This window comes from Pteropus medius, unplaced genomic scaffold (genome assembly GCF_902729225.1).
Source record: "Pteropus medius unplaced genomic scaffold, Ma_sr-lr_union100, whole genome shotgun sequence".
NCBI lineage: Eukaryota > Metazoa > Chordata > Mammalia > Chiroptera > Pteropodidae > Pteropus > Pteropus medius.
The window spans coordinates 6,347,235-6,365,443 of record NW_024349797.1 but is presented as its reverse complement, the minus strand read 5'-3'; the positions used below and the strand labels follow the sequence as shown (position 1 = coordinate 6,365,443).

At 37.9% G+C, this 18,209-nt stretch overlaps 1 protein-coding gene and 1 pseudogene across 1 annotated transcript in view; both read right to left on the bottom strand.

Moving 5' to 3' along the window:
- The window catches only part of NRXN3 (neurexin 3), a 1,605,778-nt gene that overhangs the window by 517,580 nt on the left and 1,069,989 nt on the right, over positions 1-18,209 (bottom strand). The gene's annotated exons all lie outside the window — the stretch shown is intronic.
- On the bottom strand, positions 4,804-4,919 carry LOC120619918 (uncharacterized; annotated as a pseudogene).

The following is an 18,209-nucleotide window of genomic DNA, read 5'->3' as shown; positions in this document are numbered from 1 at the left end:
AGCTGCATGGTAGTTTTAGCCCTTAGTCTGAGGAAAGCATGCCTAGAGAAACGGATTATAGTCGCTCTCCTCCATCCAGCTAACAGATGAGCACCATATTATTCTACTGAAACAGTGGGACACTTTTACATCAAAGACGATAAAATGAGGGTGAAATGGGGTGTCTTTGCCACCCATCATGATGACACTAACAAGCACCTATGTTGGTTTTGACAGAAACCTGTGAGAAACAAGTGCTATTTCAGCCTTTTACATTTTAGAAACTAATCGTATTAAGGAAATAAGTGGCAACTGATCTCTTTGTATCCCTGAGGTCATTTTAAAGAGCTCTCTTTAGTCTCAGGATAAAATCTTACATAGTTCTTTTCCCAATGAAATAAGAATGGGGAAAGCAAAGTCACAGTCAAGAGAGTTCAGTGGCATGATCCAGGGAACCAAACTGTTTGGTCTTGCTTTTGAACATCTTGCTTTGAAACAAACAGTACTTGTGTGCCTGAGGAGTAAAAAGGGTCTTAGGTATCACTAGCCAGGAATCATAATTCAAGAATTTTAAAATACAAATCAGATGCCTTGAATAAACATAACTTTTCCTACAACAGCGCATGATAGTTTATAAAACACACTCAATATCTCTTGTATACAAAGAAAAGAATAAAAGGCAACACAACTATTGTTCCTCCCAATTTTACAGGTGAGTAAAATGAGGCTCAGAAATACTGAACAGTAGGTCACATTATTAGCGAGTGTCATGTCCCCTTTAAGAAGCCAGTCTTCTGGTGCAGAGGTGAGAATCCTCTCTCGACTTCAGTACCTTGCCTGCACCTGTTGGGGAGAAGGTGGGCAGCAGAGGAAAGAATCACGAAGATGCTTGCTCCAAAAATTAGAACAATAATTCATCAATATTGAAATCCTTGGATCACCAAGGCCAGTGAACTATCAATGAAATGGGCTTCTGGGCTGTAGCTGCTGCCACAGGGGACTGAAAATATAAACAAGACCAGATAGCAATAACCAACGTTGGTGGTTTCAACCTGCTGCCATGGTTTTTTGTGACTAATTCGCCAGGGTGGAAGGTTCATTTATGTCTCACTCCTTAGGAAACGTAATGACCATTGCTTCAAACTTCCTCCCCAATTTTCAGTCAATGGTGCTGAGATGCCATGCTGGAATCCTTGTCCAGACAACCCTTACGGCTTTAAAAGCAAGGCCCATTGGATCACTCAGCCTCCAACGAGGACAGGAAAGTGTTTATGGTTTTGTTATATGTGGTAGCAACACCCACACCAAGCTTCCTGCTTATACCAGGCTTCTTTCTTCAAAACTGTTACCCAAGAAATCTGCCCTAAATTCCCTTTTGGGAAAAAAAAAAAAAAAAAAGGATGAAATATTTCAAGCCTATTGTGTGGTTTTCCCTAGAGCTTTTTCTTTTTCCAGTTGCCAGTTTGAAATGCTCAGGCTCAAGTCCAGATACAAAGTGCAGCAGATTGCTTCATTTAGTTACTCTGAGCCTCATTACGGCTCACCTCTGGGTATGTAATCAGCCTTTTATTCACCTAACAGGATCATTCTCTAATAAGGTGCTCATTTAAAGAGTTTTCCCCACAGGATCTGTCTCTCTGAGAGCTTCTGGGAGTGCTGATAGGAAGAGTGTGCATGCTGAATATTCACTCTCTGCAAACAAGTGTCCCCTCCCTCCTAGGTCTTAACGATTCTAAAGGCTCTGTGACTGCATTAGATCTACAGAGCACAGGCTGGTCGCTGGCAGCGCAAAGGAGGGAAAAGACAGAGACACACACTAGGACAAGACGGACAGCCGGCAAATTACATCCAAGTGGACTGCTGCCCACTGGGAGAGCAGCTCTGACTTCCTGGGGTAATCCATCTTCCTGACACATCCCCTTCCTGAGAGTTAGTTTTCTCCAACATACTTTCTGCTCCTGACAAACAGGACAGATCTGTCTGTACTCCTCCCTCATACCGACAAGCTGAAAGAGTCACCCCTAGCGTGCCTTCGGCACTTCCCCACTCATACGACACGGCTATTTATCTACCATCCAATTTATTGATAATTACCAGAGACCTCAAGGAGTGTGCTGATTAGATAAAAGTGTCTGGCTGTAGTTGGATGCCACGTCACAATGAAGTTTCCCTGGGCCCTTTGCCCCCTTCAATCCCACTCTAAATCAAACAAATGAAAATGTCTAATCTAAGCATCAAAACAAAATGAAAGTTTCCACCTGGAGAAACATCACCAATTAAGTATTAAATTTTACTCTAATGAAGTGGATTTTAAGGATACAGAAATCTTCCAAAATATGAGATTATACTATTTTAGGTGACCTCTTAATGAATATTCTATCTTTAAGGAGTTTATTCCAGCAACTATAATTTTAGTAAAGGGAAAGGAAAAAATAAACGCTATGCTGGAAATGAGATTAATGGGGGGTCTTAGTCCTGACCAGGCTGCTAAATATTTGAGATTTTAAATTACTTCTTTAACCTCTCAGGGGCTCGGTTTGCTAATCTATAAGAAGGAGATTGTAATAGATGATCCCTTTGCTCCATTTCAGCATTAAAACTCCATCTGGAAATTTCATCTCAAAAGTGATGTGCATGGAGTGTAATAAGTGGCAGGGCCACTCGCTTCTAAACAAATTAAAAGGTGAACTTCAGCAAATGCGTAATCTAAAAAGAAATATGGCATATTTACATTTCCAAGCGTCTATCTAATTTTTGATAAAAAGGGCTTTCAAAGGTTCCCAGGCTCAAAACCGAATTGTAAATCTCCTCTCTTTGGAGACCTCGGGCAGGCACCAGGTGCAAATCATTCAGCTATAGCTAATGTGTTTTGCTAATGAGCCCAAGGCAGGAATATACTCTCTCCTTCTCCATATATATGGGAAAAAAGAACTCAAGCTCTGTTGGCTCTTTATTTTAATTCTCTTTGCCTACCAACTGCCTCCTCTAAGACTTCGGCATAATTCAGTGTCCTGTGATGTAGGGTGAGAAGCTATTTCTGGTGAAGCAGTTAGGCATTAAACTTTTATCTTAGTCAAGTACCTGACTGGCATTGAAACAGCAAATATTTTATTGCTTAGTCACATCTAAATTTAATGGAAATTTTTATATTTAAGTTACTCAAAAATTATTATTTTTAATTTTTTTTTGTATTTTAAACAGCCAATTATTTGATACTCCAAAATAAACTTCCAAGTATTTATTCCTCCCTTTGCCACCGCCGAGAATTCAAGTACAGGAAGCTTTAGTAGTGAGACTTACACAACTGGGCCACTAAAGGGATATGCTATGCTGTTAACACTTCGGGGGAGCTGTTTACTATCTCTTGAGAACTGTATAAGGTCTGGGAGTTCACCAATATAAGTTCCATTGAGGAGATCCTTACCTAATGGGCAAATTAACTTGAAAACTGGAATGTGAGGCAGGCGAAGGTTTCTAAATCCATAGGACTTTCTGAAATATGCAGTTTCTTCTTCCTTTAATGTGAGTATCCTGTTTGCTTTGGCCTACTTAAATCATTATTTGAAAAATGGCCTTTCTACTGCTTTGGGTGAAGACGTCATTGGCATGTGCTTAACTGTCACATTTGAGATCAGGGCTGGTCTCACCATTTGGGAGATTAAATGAAGAGGTCTAAAAAGGAGAAATTGACAGGGTACCATGAAAGGGCCTTAAGAAATATATGGCTTTAGCAGCCTGAGTAGGATAGCTACAATTCCACCAAAAGGAAGTCCATTCATTTGGGTTAAAATTAAACCCCTTGATAGGTAGTAAATGCATACAGAGCTATCACAATTAGCCCTTTGGTGGCATTTTCTTAATCCGAGTAGAGCTATTCAAAAGCTGAGCCATGGGCAAATGAGATTCTGGATACAGAATCTGAATAAGGAAAGAGGTAAAAAAGATGTATCGTTGCCAAGATAAGGAGACAAAAATCTAAGTAGACAAGGGTTACCATAAAGGGACTAAGGGAAGAGAAGACAATAAAAACAAGTTTGCACTAAGGCGATGCTCCCAAAAGGGACACTGAGCATCTGAATCACTGGTGTATTTCCAGTACCTAGAACACCTAGCACATAACATGTGTTCAATAATAATGACTACACACGCACAAAAAAACCTCTCTTCGAAGAAACTTTTAAATATATTTTTGTTTTGTTTAATTTTATATGAATGTGAGAAGAGCCTAAAACCTGCATTGGAAAACTAAAAGTGTCCACATTTGGCAGTAAATTCATGAAACAGAGCTGACCAAAATGAAAGTTGATGTTTACCAGTAATATACCTCTTAGGAAATTTAAAAGGGGCAGAAAAACAAATAAATAAATACAAAATAATAAAATAAAAAATAATAAAAGAGGCAGAAAGACAGATGTTGATATATAAATGGTATAACGAATTGATGGGATAAAAATCATTCTAAAGACAACTGGATGAAATTAAGCAAGGAAAATTTAAGTTAAAAAAATAAGGTTCCCCTTATTGGAATTTATTGAAGTTGAAGGAGCAATCAGAAGAGAAACAAGAGGAACTTATACTTAATATGCTTAAAGTTAAGGCCGAAAAGGAGCCCTGAACGCAGCACACCAACAATTCTACATATTCCCTCATGGACTATCCAGAAAGCATTTTCTTGGTTGATAAGAAACCAGTGCTATTGAAGATATATCTGGTGTTCTTAATAGTCAAATAGTTTCCATTAAGAAGATTTAATTTTTAATTTTCAAGTCAACAAGTTGATTAAAGGATAGGCTTTTTATTTTTTTAATTTATTACTATTATTTATGCCTATAGCACCTGGTCTTCCTAGGTGGTCTCCCATCCAAGTACTAACCAGGCCCAACCCTGCTTAGCTCCCGAGATCAGACATCAGGCTTGTTGAGGGTGGCATGGCTGTAGACCATGGACTGTGGCTCTACTGAGGTGTGAACCCAGGACCTTCTACATGTAAAACAGACATGCTAACTGCTACTCTATGGAACCATGTCCAAAGGATAGACTTTTTAAAAGTCTATATATTATATTATATTAAAAGTCTATATAATATATTATATTAATATATAATATACTAATATTATATATTAATAATATAGCACATATTAATAATATGATATGAATAGTATTTTAAAAAGTCTATCCTTTGGACTTTTTAAAAGGATAGACTTTTTAAAATACTATTCATATCATATTATTAATATGTGCTATATTATTAATATGTGCTATATTTTGATGGAGCTCTGTATTCCCCTCACAGTTTAGCTTCTCCTTCTACTCAGTCCTGTTAGGAAGTCATGTTGGTCTGCTGCAGACAACCTGTAGTAGTCAGAATAATGGTACCCCAAAGATGCCCACATCCTAAGCTCCAGGACCTGTGAACACGTGAGGTTACATGGCAGAAGGGAATTATGGTAGCAGGTTGAGGTTATCGGTCAGTTGACCAGAAGAGAGGGAGACCATTCTGGATTATCTGGTGGGCTCAATCAAATATATGAGTCTTTAAAAATGGACAGGCAGAGAAGGCCAGAAAGACTTCAGGGGAGATGCACTTGACCAGTTCTTGCTGGCCTCGAAGAGACAATAGCCTCCAGAAGCTGGCAATAGCCCTCAGTTCACAGCCAGAAAATCTCAGAGATCTCTATCCTACAACTGCAAGGAACTGAATCCTGTCAGCAACCCAAGTGAGCAGGAAACGAATTTGTCCCTCGAGGCTCCAGAAAGAAAGACAGCATGTTGACACCTTGACTTTCATCCAGTGCAACCCATACTGGACTTCTCATTTGAAGAACTGTAAGATATAGGCTCAGTGTTGTTTTAAGCCATGAATGCTGTGGTGATTTGTCACAGCAGCAATAGGAAATTAACACAAAACCCTACCATTTCCAGGATAATTCCTGGGAATACTGATCGTTCAGGATTAAATTAAAAAACAAACAAACAAACAAAAACTCAATAGGAAGAAAAGGCTGGAATAATGTTGTGTTAAGTGTCCATTAGGTTACCTATGAACAAGGGAGGACATTACATGATCAGGGACAGCTGCATCCTTTTTTCAATGTAAAGCAAGATACCCAGGTTTTGGGTTATACTTGACTTCATGTTTAAGTGTTTATTCACACCAGAAGCTGTCCAATCCATCTCAGTCCATTAAAGTGATTTGGGCAGTGAGCAGATAAAAACTGGCAGAAACACTGACATCTGGAACAGGTGACTGCCAAGAACTCTTTTAATGACTCTTCCTCATTAGTCCCCCTGGCTCTTGGATCTGGCTTCCATATTTGGCTTCCAAGATCTAATTAAGGTCACTCCACTTTGGTGGCCTCTGTGGAAGTCCCTCAGTGGCCAACGGGGTTCAGCAGCCTCCTCGACTCCTGTATTAGTTTGCTAGGGCTGATGTAACAAAGTACCACAAACTAGGTGTTTTAACACAACACTGATGAATTCTCCCACGGTTCTGGAGGCTAGCAGTCTGAAATCACGATGTCAGCAGGGCCATGCGCTCTCTTCCAGCTTCTGGTGGCTGCCAGCAATCCTTGGGGCTCTTCGGCCTGCCCTTGCAACTTTCTAATCTCTGCCTTCTTCCATCATCCCATGGCTGTCTACCTTCACATGATATTCTGTGTGTGTATGGGTCTGTCTCTGTGTCTCTCCTCCTCTTATTATAAGGACACCAGTTAGGTTAAGAGCTCAGCCCACTCCAACTTAGAAATGTCCAGCAGCCTTATTTCAACGATCTAACCTAGGCCACTGAAACCTTTACGTGGAGGAAAAAAACCCATAATAAGGATTCAGAAAAGTGATGAACATTGTCCCTTGCTCCAAGGTATAATTCGAATAAACTCTTAACGTATTTGGTTTCTGCATTACTCTCTCTTTAGGTGGAGAATTGGGATGCATGTCTCCTCGCTCGAACTTTGGGTGACTTCGCTAAGACTTCCTAGTTCCTTTCATTTTATTTCACTGAAATTATTATGAAGGAAGGAAACAGTACAGATCAGTTTTCTATCTCAGATGAAACCAGAAACTATAAGATAATGTGCTCTCTAAAGAAGATTACTAAGCTTTGGTTATTCCTTTGTCTAATTCTACAATTAAAAACATGATGGAACTTTCATGAGAATGAGAAGACAAACCACAGACTAGAGAAGATACTTGTAAAAGGCATATCTGATACAGGATTATTAACCAAAATATACAAAGGACTCTTAAAATTCAACAATAAAAAAATGAAGAACCCAATGAAAAAATGGATAAAAAATGTGAACAGATATCTTACCTCTCAAAAAATATAGATGGCATATAAGCATATAAAAAGATGCTCAACATCATATGTCATTAGGGAAATGAAATAAAAGCAACAATAAGATACCACTATACATCTATTAGAATGGCCAAAATCCAGAACTCTGACAGCACTAAATGCTGAGGAAGATGCAGAGCCACAGGAACTCTCCTTCATTGCAGGTGAGTATGCAAAACAAAACAGCCACTTTGGAAGACAGTTTGGAAGCTTCTTTTGCAACTAAACTAATTCTTACTGTACAACCCAACAATTGCATTCCTTGATATTAACCAAAATGAGTTGGAAACTTATGTCCACACAAAAACTCGCACGTAGATGTTTATAGTGACCTTATTAATAATTGCCAAAATTTGGAAGCGATGAAGATGTTTTTCTATAGGCTACTGGATACATAAACTGTGGTACATCCAGAAAATGGATTATTATTCAACACTAAAAAGAAATGAGCCATCATATCATGAAAAGACATGGAAAACCTTTAAAATGCATATTACTAGGTGAAAGAAGTCAATCTAAAAAGGCTGCATAATGTATGATTCTGATTATATGACATTCTGAAAAAGGCCAAACTACAGAGACATCAGTGGTTGACAGGGGAAGGCGGAGGGCTGAACAGGTGGGGCACAGAGGATTTTAAGAGCAGTGAAACTACTCTGTATGATACTGTAATGGTAGATACATGTCATTACAAATTTCTCAAAAAGCACAGAATGCACACCACCAAGATTGAACCCTAATGTAAACCATGGACCTTGGATGATAATAATGTGTCAATATAGGTTCACCAACTAGAAATGTTCCGCTCTGGTGGGGGATGTCGATAGTGGGCGGGCGGGGGAGGGGAGGCTGTATATGCGTGAGATCAGAGGTACATGGGAACTCTGAATTTTCTGCTCGATTTGCTGTGCACCTAAAACTGCTTTAAAAATAAAATCTATCTGAAGGGGAAAACACATAAACAAAATAGAATAATATTTACCTAAGAAGCCTCTCTTTTTAAAGTCCTCCAGGTGTGGAAGAATGATTTCACTGATGCAGGCTGCATCTTTTAAACTGAGAAGTATATCTTAATATCAGTTTACATGTATGAAACTAATAAATAAAAGTGGCGAGCAGTTTTCCAATAGAAAATAAAAAATAAAGACATTGAGTTTGAGATCTGTAACCTACATTTCAATGCAGACTCATTGCCTTAATTACAAACTAGCCTTCACTTATACGACCAATAAAACAGTTTTTCACAAGGGTCCTGATAAGGCAAAACAGTGAAGATTTCCACTGGTCTTAAAACCAAGGCAGCTCAGATTTAACATTCTAAAGAGAGTATGTATCCCGCCTTTGCATATTTATCCCCATTTTGATGGGAAAACAATTCTGTCTGTTTAGAATCTTGAAACTAATTTGGATGGTACATAATGTAACAGGATTCATAGAACCATACCGTTCAATGATAAAATATTTACCATCAGATGTGGAAATAGAAATAACCATCCGTTAAGAGTTTCGACCCTTTGCATTTACTCTTAACAGACCCACACTACTAAAGTAAGTAGCCTTCCTCTATAGAGACCTTAAGCTAACCAGGCCCTCTTAGCATCACAGAGCATGTCAGGGGAAAGCCTTTAAAGAAAATATATACAATCTTGAAAAAGCCCTCTGCTTTTCTGATTACATCTTCCCACAAAAGCAATGTAATGACAGAATAAGATCTTGCCTCCAGGTTTTACTAATACCAATGACAACATAACAAGGATAATAGCTAGCATTTACTGAGTGCCCACAATGGAAAGCTAAGTGTTTTACTTACATTTATGTACATTTTTTTTTAAATAGAGTTCCCATTTTAGAGCAGTTTTAGGTTCACAGCAAAATTGAATGTCCTTTTTTTTCCCCATTCTACCAGCACCACCCGAAAACAAGATACCATCATATCTCACTGGGACAATTAAAATAGCCTCCTAACTGGTTTTTCATTTCCATCTTGCCTCTGCATGAATAAAAATAGATAATTTACTCCCTTGCTTAAAATTCTATAAATGGGCACCACCAGACTTATAATGAATCAACACTCCTCGCCCTGGCTTACATAACCGGGCCCCTGCCCACCTGTCCAGTCTTACTCCCCTCACTCTCCCTATTGCTAATTCCGCCCAGGCTCTTCGTGTGTTTTTGGTTCTCGAATAAGTCAAGCTTATTTTTGCCATAGGACTTTCTCATTAACAATTCCTCTGACTTAGATGTGCTTTTCTGGCCCTTGGAGACCTACCTTCTATCATTTGAATCTTGAGCTTTTTCTGTTCACACAACCTAAGGTATCTCCCAATCATACTCTTTTGCTTCATTCTGTTTTATCCCAGCTTCTATCAGGAACTGACATTCTTTTCTGCATTTTAACATACTATTGCCTCTCTCCCTCAAGAGGAATACACACTGTGCTTGTCTTGCTCAATGCTGTATACTCCGTGCACAGAACACGATCTGGTAATAGTCGTGTGCTCAATAAAGGTTTGCCGAATGAAAGAATGAATGAGTTTAACTCCTACAGCCATGCCGTGAAGCAGGTATTTTACCTTCTTCTGATTTATAAACAGATGTGAAAAAAGAAAGACTGCTGAAGGTTACTCACTGTTATGTTTAACAGTAGCAGAGGCAGGATTCAAACCCAGACCCGTCTGACTCAATGGTGGAACTGTAGAGCAGACTGTCCAGACAATCAAGAAAATGTGCTTATAAGTAGGAAAATTTATATGCTTTTGGTTGCAAGTTACAGAATAGCTCAATTTCTGGTTAAAAAAAAAAAAAAGGAAATTTATCATCCCACATAAAAATAGGACAACTATAGTGTTGATATTTCGGTGGTTCAATGCTAACATCAAGGAAACAAGTTCTTTCAGCTTTTTCCTTAGCTATTGGCATATGGGTTTTGTCCATATGTCCACCTGTCAGATATGAAACCATATTTGCTCTGGAATAGTCTGTAGGAGAGAAAAGACTTAAATAAGGCAACTATGTATTACAAAAATAAGTTTGTTTGTTTGTTTGTTTTCATTTATGCACTTTACAAATGGTTTGCAACAATGGTTCTCAAGACAGGCTACACATTAGAATCACCTCGGGCGCTTTTAAATTTTGATGTCTGGTTCACACCTCAGACCAATTAGTGTTTCTGGAAGAGTCCAAGTACCAAAGTTTTTTGCTTTTGTTTGTTTGTTTGTTTGTTTGTTTTTTAATTCTGTAAATGATTCTTTTATGAGATAAGGGTCGAGAATCACTAGAACTTCATTTGTGTATGGTACCTTGCCTTAAGTATCTCCACTTCTTTATTATTCATTAATTTGTCTTCTTGCTTGTACATTCCCATTTGTTTCTTACTTTACATTCTATGATTTTTTTCCTATGTATTAAATAGTGGTTATTGTTAAATGAGCTGAACAAATAAATTCATGTTGATTAGTTCCCATACAGTATCTTAGTGCAATCCTGATGAAGAAAAGTAGCATTTTAAATACAAGGCACTTAAAAGTGATCCGACTTTTATTAGCGTGATAAAGTGCCAGATACACTTCTCGACCAAATATAAAGATACAATCGCCTCACTCTTTTTTCAAACTGACCAAATAATGTCCGTGGAGAATTATATTTTTCAAAGACAGTCATAACAACATTTTCCATCCAACTTGCTCTTTTGCAATGTGATTTTGCCCCTCCCTCATCAGGACAGTAGAAACTAATTCTCTCTTCTGAGTGACTTACTAGTAACAAATAAAATGTGGTAGGACTGTCACTGTGTGCTTCTGAGGCTAAATCAGAATAGGCAATGCAGTTTCTTGGAACATTCCCTCTCGGAAAACCAGACACTACGGATGAGAAGCACAAGCTACAGGGAAAAACCACGCAGACCTTCCCAGCTCAGTTCAGCCTTCCATTCATCCCAGTCCAGCTCCAGACATAGGAGTACAGAAGCTCCAGGTAATTCCAGTCCAAGCCATGCAAGTCACTACCAGCTCTTTAAGTCTTCTCAGTTGACACTCCAGATATTGGGGAGCAAAGGAAAGGCAAATTCTTGTCCAAATTCCTGCCCCACAGAATCTGCGGCATCATAAAGTGCTTGTTACTTGGAAGCCATTGAATTGGGGGTTGTTACACAGCAATAGATAAACAGAACAACCACAGTAGAGTCACTCCAGGAAAAGCACTAGGAAAAAAACCTGTATTTCTTTAAGTTTCATTCTTCTATTGTTTCTGTTTTTCGGCTTCACAATTCCATTTCCTATTTCTATGTCTGAGAGTTGCTGAATTTATTTTATCATTTAAACAACATTTATATCTCCTCACACAAATACTACTGACAATAATATGACAAAGTCTTTCCCTCAAACAGTGCTGGGGTGAACACCAACATTATAGAGATCTATTTCTCTAGGAAAGCTAGAGATATAATGATCACAAAATGGAACTTCTTTTGAAAAAAGAAAAAAAGATCTTAATATAAGATACTACTTTTTGCCCACTCTGTTAAATAACCAGTAGGACCTATGCCAGTCTCAGTAGCCCCTGCTAGTACCAGTCTCAAGAAGGAATGAAAACACACCCATAGTTCAAAATAACCACTCCCCCTAATTCTACTGGAACCCAAGTGTATGATGTGTCCCTAGAACTTTTACCATTGCTGTCTTTCTTCCTCTTGTGTTTAGGGAAAGTGTGGAAGAGAGAAAATAAAAGGAAGTCGAACATACATAAGAGACTGCATGTCAGTGGAAGTCAGCAAAGAGAAAAATAAGAGAAATTATAAAAACCAATTAAAAACATGCAGCTTGTCACCATGCTATCACCCTTTGATAAAAGCTCTTTCATCTTCTCATAAAAGTACTGACAGAGATAAGGAAAAGTATAGTCAGCCAACACTGTAGAAACAAAGACTGATAGCCTATTGCCAGAACTGGGAGGAAATTACATTCAGACGGGTCCAGATCCAGATTAAGAAAAAAAACCAAGTAAGCTTTGACTTGCAACGTATTCCCCAGATTCTGCTTTCTGAAACAAAGACCACGCTAGAATAGCTGGGAAAACAGTTTGATCCCCCTCCATATCTGGCCTATACCTCAGAGATTGAGCTCTTTATCACCCAGAAAATGGGACAGCCTTATTTCACGTGCCAAAGGAAGCCTTTTCTGGTGACCACAGAATTGGCCTCACAGCCTCCTTCTCTCTACATGTGCTATGAGACAGCAACACTCAGAACATAGCAGGGCACTGAACTCATTTCTTTCATAATCAGAAAGGTTTTTTGTTTGTTTGTTTGTTTTTTAATGTAACCAAGAGCTTCATGAAAAATGGGTATGACTGAGCCCAACATAGATTACGTGTAGTTATGACTATACCAAGTTTAACATTTTTTTTTAACTTCTGCACGTGTTTTAATGAAATTAATTGACTTGGAAGGGAATAAAAACATGTCCTTATGATTGATCTCTTAAAGCCAAACAGCATAATTCTCCGAGAATGGAAATGCTACGTGGTCATGTGCATGCTTTACATTATGAGAGTCACAAAGGCCAGTCTCTCTTGGAATCAATTTTGACACATTGAGGGAATAAGCTGGAACAGGAGTATGGATGCCTGTCAGGCAAGTCTTGGCCTCTGTCACATAGATTCTAAAATGTGCCATCTACCATGGTTAGAATGTCTTTTTAAATGCTTCATTTTTGCTTTTTGTTCTTTAATTTGTGATATGTTGTATTAAGAACGCTACATAAAAAATACATTGTATTTTTACTGTTATGCTTAACTCCATAATTTATGTTGATTCTGTAGCGGGGCAAAATAAAATCCTTAATTGAAAAAAAAAACCACCTTAAAATGTACACAAAGAGAAATCCAGGATATGTTTATTTTATATATAAATATACAACTTCCTATGGTATCTAATTAACAAAGCCCACTCACAGATTACGTGAATACAGTGTAATTAACACACCAATCCACCTACAGAGGCATGTACCTCTACCACTTAGCTTTCTTCTTTTTAGGTATACTCAAGGCTTTGTAAGAACAGGGAAAAAATGGAGGGGGTGGGAGGAAAGCAGGGTAGCCACTGAGATAATTCAGTTCCTGTAGAATCTTTTTAGAACCACCATTTCTGGTAGTTCTATAAAAATGCACTTGCAACCTGAAAAATCGGACATAAAAAAAAAAATTCACTTAACAAGCCAATTCACCCAAGCAGAAGGATAAGTTTGTAAACTAAATTACAAAAATAATCTACTCCAACGCTCTCCAAAGTGTGTTCAATAGGACATTAGTCCCTAAACTGCTCCTAAAAAGTACTCCAAGATCAAATAAGGTTGGAAAATGTTGCATACTATATATCCTTGATAGAGATTCATAATATGGGTGATTTTTTAAGGCACTGAGGTCTGCAGTAAAAAGATTTTTGTTTCACTCTGCATTTCCCCACTCTTGAGCACAAAACCATTTGTGTGTGTGTGTGTGCACACGCTCACACATACTTTTGAGAATATGAGAAGACAGGTAACGTATCCATTATACCCATGTAGTGAGAAAGAACTGGTCTCATTTGTAACAACAGGAACAAAGCTTGGCTATTATTAACAGACCCAGCTTCCTATAAAGGACTTCCCAGGAGCAGATGGGAAGAGGGAGGAAGAGGCAGTGGTTGGGCTTTTTTGAAATCCTTCTCATCTAGGTTTTTGTAACACCTTCATCCATCTTCTCTGTCCCTTTCCCCCTAGACAAGTTAATGGATTAACCTAAGAACATAAAGTATCAGAGGCCAAAACTCTGCACCTGAGAATCCATGTAGCTTCTCATGTATGGAGAAATAAATCATTTCACAGTTTCTCTCCAATGAAGCCCAGAAAAAAAATATCACAGACAGAGGGATTTGTCCTTTAGACAGTTATTACCCATAGCAGGTGGCAGAAATGCCAATGGTAAAAATTGCACTTTGGCAACCAAAGCTGCAGCCCAAACACATGATGTTCACAGCGGCTCTGTCAGTTTTCCCGGAGGCTGAAACGCAATATTAACATCCAAATAGTGGCAGGCAAATTCTTGTGCTTGCTTCCCTCGCCACAGATTCCTGAACGTGAACAGGAAGTTCTCCTTAAAGCCAAGATTGGAGACAGAAAAAGCAGAATGAAAGAGAAAGAAACATCTCAGAAACAACAGCCACTAAAACAAACCAAAAATCATCTCTTGACACATCCAGCCTCAAGTGCTTTAATTTCTTAATGCTCTGAGCAACAACCAGAGAAAATTACATTGTTAGTATAATAAAAAGGGGGAAGATGTCTTAGCTGCAGGTCTTTAGAATGGTCTTTATCTAGTTTTGGATTTTACTGATAGAGTTTATAAAATTCTTATGTTTTCAGGATTGGGTTTGAAAGTGACCAAGGCAAGGATTTTGAAGGATTCCTCAGGAATAGCCATTGAAATTTAGCTTAATAAAAATACTAAGATTCAGAGAAAGAAGACTATAGGTATAACATGGCATAATGGTTAAGAGGACAGGTTTTAAAATCAGGTGAGACTAGGTTTAAATGTAAACTCCACCACTTAAGAGCTACTTAACCTTGGGCAAAGTACTCAGTCTTCGAGATTTCCAGTTTCCTCATTGCTATCATGGAATAAATAGCAATACCTGCTTCAATGTGTTATTAAAATCACATAAGGCAGACAAAGCATTCAGTGCCATGCCTGGCACAGAGTGGACATGTCATCAATGGGAACTGCAATTATCATCATCATTATTTTGGAGTTAGAGTGTTAGTGGATCCTTTTCCTTAATTCCAGATAGGTAAGTATGTATATACCTTCCCAATAAAAACAATTTGACATGGAAAACTTGTGATATACTAGTCATTCTTCTAAGCTAACTTAAAGTGTTAACTATTAACACACAGTGGCTGTATGGAGAAGGAACTCTCAGTAGCTCTATTTTAAAGATGAGGAAACTGAGACACAGAGGTTAAGTAGCTTGCCCAAATTCAACAGTAGTAAGTAATGAGGCTAAGACACAAATCTAGGTGATTTAGTTCTCAAATCTGTACCCTTTATCACTAGATATGGGAGAAATTAACTGACTTATTCGAAGAAATGAAAATATAGTTTTTTGTTATGAGGGAAACTAGAGACCACATTTCCTATTTATTTTACTACAGGTATTTAGGGATGGGTAAGAGGCAAAAAGAGAACCAACTGACAAAACTTAAAACAAAATAGAGGAAAAGTCACTTTAAAGAGCCTAGTGTTTCACCAAGCTTGCTAAGACTTACAAGCCTACCAAGGAACATCATAATCCCGCCAAATACGCACTACTGAGTTTCTACAGCATCAGACTGGCTTACACTCGCTAACCAAGTAATCTAAACAAATAAATTGAGAAGTGACTTTTTTGACCCAGTCATCTTTTCTGAGTAAACAACAAAAATGCACAAACGAGGAACATTTATTATAATATAAGAGTTCTATATGAACTCTTAAGAGATAGAACTCTTAAGAGACAGAACTCTTAAGAGACAGAACTCTTAAGAGACCTAGGCTTCCTAAGGGATCAGGGATGGAAGTAGGTATTCTTCCCAATGAGACAAACAACATCTCACAGATTCAAGTCAGTGAAATCCATATTAAAGCAATTTCGACTGCCCACACTCAGCAGGTTTCAACTTAGATATGAGAGAGCTAGTCCCCTAGATTCTCAATGCTCAAAGGAGTTATCCAGAACATTTAATATATCCCAGGTGAGTTTCTTGATAGGTAGGACAGATCTTGTTCACTTATTAAACATTTTTTTTGGGATGCTTCCTATGCACAATCCCTGTGTCAGTGCTGGAGATACCATGGGGAACCCCAGATTCCATGCCTGTCAGAGGAAAACAAGCATATTCTCCTAGTTAAGGTGCAAGGTAAATCATTAAGATACCTGCTCTCAAAATGTTATCTGTCAAAACACCCATTATTGGACAAAATAATCTTAAGAGAAGTTGACATTAGAATCTTTAAGAGCTCTGCTAAAGCTTTACCCATGGAAGACAAATTGAGAAAATTGATTAAGATGGCTACCCAAATGGCACAGCCCTTAAGGAAGCAAAGAAAAAAGTATGGCCAAATTCATCTATAATGACGCATAATACCATTAAATGGCAACTCACAGGGGGAAATTAACACAAGTGTAACCAAAAGGCTGATGCTACTGAATTTTTAATAATTAGTCCTTCCTGGCTTATCTTCATCTACAAAGTTGAGTATCTTGGGGTCACAGAGGCTACTTTGCCCCATGTGCATATCTGGTCTCTTTACAGTGTTGCACTGCAGACTAATGTGTATGAATGGTTAATTTAGGGATTTAATAGAACTAGCATTCGTTCATTCACTCAGTCATCATATATGGATGTCTTCCATGTTTCAAGCACTATTTTTGGCCCCAGGGATAAAATGACTAGTATAGGAAAGGTCTCTTCACTCCTAGAAGCTTATATTATGAGGAGAGAGGCAATAAAATAAACAAATAGAATAGTGGTGAGTGCTATTAAAAAATAATATAGAGTAATGAGATGGAGTGATGGGTAGGTTGTGGAAACTATTTTAGAGAGGGTAGTAGGAAAAGATTCTCTCCAAATGTGACATTTGAACTAAGACCTGAATGATCAAAATGATGATAGGGAATGAGAGTCTCTCAGATACCAGGAGTTTTATGGCTCAGAGAACTTACAACACTTTACTCCCTGTGACTTTTGGAGAAGTTTCTTTAGTACTCACATGACAGTGTATTATAGATAGACTGAAACATAACTTTGATTCCCTCTTTTGAGGACACAAGTAATTGGATATACTGATTCTTGAGGTTAACATGCAATTCATTTCTTTTAATTTTTTTTATAAAAATCATGCTCTGTTTAGAAATGTAAACAGGTGCAACATTTCTGGCAGGAAATCTGGTAAAATGTGCTAGGAACTTAAAAATATGCACACTCTTAACATGGTCAATTCTACTTCAGAAAATTTATTCCAAGGACACAATTACAAACATTTTACATAGTTTAGCTACAGATATGATTGCTGCAATATTGTTTATAATAGCAAAAATTGGAAAACAACCATAGTGTTTAGTAAAATTGGGTTAATCAAAGTAAATTATGCTATTTTATATAATGAAATATGGGTAAAACACTTGAAACAGTGACCACACAGAGTAAGAGCTCATTAAAAGTCCATTATTATGAATAGTATTGTTATTCAGTCATAGAAAATAAAAATTTAGATGAATACAAATTGATTTTTAAAATGTTTTGGGTATATGGAGATAAAAAATATATTCTTGGCTAAAAAAGTCTTTGGTAAAGATTTCAGTGTTCTCAGTGTGAGATCTTGGATTGAGCAATTTGAGTCAAGAAGAAATAATAATTAGGGCATTGATATTCTTGGCCCAGATTTAGAAAAAATGAACCTTGGTGGCAGAGAGTCTAATGGATAAATTCTGATTCTTGAATCCACCTTATATGCCCATTGCCATAGATCTAGGAACTGTCCTAGATAATCCCACCCAATTTATCATCATAGGAAGCAACTCCCATCCTCCACCCCCACACTCACTCCCAAAAGTTACTTTTGCTGCCAAAACTGTTTAAATTCTGTTTGAGTTATGGGTTCTAATTTCTAATTCTTGCAGGAGTATTCAGTCTAATGACTTTAAATAGATTCTTTTGATGGTCGTAGAAAGGCAGGCTCCCTTCCTACAGATATGATGATCTGTTTCCTCCACAGTATGGAGCTATCGCCTTGCTGCCTCCCCCTTATGACTTTTAGGAAAGATAATGAACATCCCAGTTTCCCTGTCTGTAATACTGGCATATTATTACATATCTCAAAG